This window comes from Meleagris gallopavo, chromosome 8 (assembly GCF_000146605.3).
Source record: "Meleagris gallopavo isolate NT-WF06-2002-E0010 breed Aviagen turkey brand Nicholas breeding stock chromosome 8, Turkey_5.1, whole genome shotgun sequence".
NCBI classification, from domain to species: Eukaryota; Metazoa; Chordata; class Aves; order Galliformes; family Phasianidae; genus Meleagris; species Meleagris gallopavo.
This window is the reverse complement of record NC_015018.2, coordinates 25545150-25546339: the sequence shown is the minus strand read 5'-3', so window position 1 is coordinate 25546339 and position 1190 is coordinate 25545150.

Here is a 1190-nt window from a genome sequence, read left to right as displayed (position 1 = left end):
CGACGCTGAGGCGCTGGCGGCCATCCGGTGGCTCCTTGAACCGCGCCCCGAGCCGGCCCGGTGCCTCACGGAGCGTTCCCGTTCCCGGGGAGCTCCGGCTGTGTTTTACCTGCGGGACCAGAGAGGTGGAGTTCGGGCGCCGTGCCCGCAGCACACAGCCCCGGCCCGCCCGGGCTCAGCAGGGCTGTGCACCCGGCTTACCTGCGGTCTGCCCGCTCCCCTCGGCTCGTTTCTCAGTTCAGTATGCGTGCACGCTCTTTTACTAATAAATGCTGGGCAGAGTTAGAAGCAGGATTGGCCCTTCTGTATCATGGGGCACAGGGCTGAAAACAGGTGAAACGTAAAACTGAAAATCTGAAATAAAGCGTGGCAGGACAACGGTCAGCCGGCAGGGAATCAGCCAACAAATGTACACTGTTAGCTCCACCCTTCTGCTGCAATTCCTTAAATATGTACTATGAGATTAGACTGATACTACAGTACTGCTTGTGCCAACAATCAAAACTAACAGATATTTCTGCAAAGGCAGAGTTCGTACACGCAAGATTTGTTTTTAATCTGCACAAATGGAGTAGTTAATTTTATACCCTCCCACTGGATGCTGGGTAGCTGAGCTCCAGCTCAATTTCAGCCTCTAGCAGCACCATTTCTTCCCAAATCTTCATTGACGCAGACATGAGCCAGGGGAGAAAACGAGTAGGGGAGGTCAGCATCCTAAGCAGTGTTAATTAGTCCCTTAGCATCAGATTACACCAGCTGGCCCATATTTTGAATCTCGTAGTGTTTACCTCTGAGTACCTCTCTGTAAGACAGATCCACAGACAGCAAGTCAAAGACTGCTCAGTCTCCATTTCTATAGGAAAAACCTATAGAACTGGGAGAGGCTCTTGAATTACTGCCATTCATGCTGAAATGAACAGCATGGCAAATATAATTAACAAGCATTTCATAACTGCATGTGTACACAGACTGAATTAAGGTTTCAGAGGCATTTCATTTGGACATTGCCTAACTTGTAAATGCCTGACTTTGCAACCATAATAATGTTCTTTTAAAGCATGTAGCATTCCCCATGTTCCTAAAAGGACTGCTGTGGTGCAGATCACACAGCATCACGGCACTTCCCTGGATACCCAGCAGTGCTGGTACCTCCTCATGTCTGACACAGACCTCTGCCCCCCCGCCTCAAA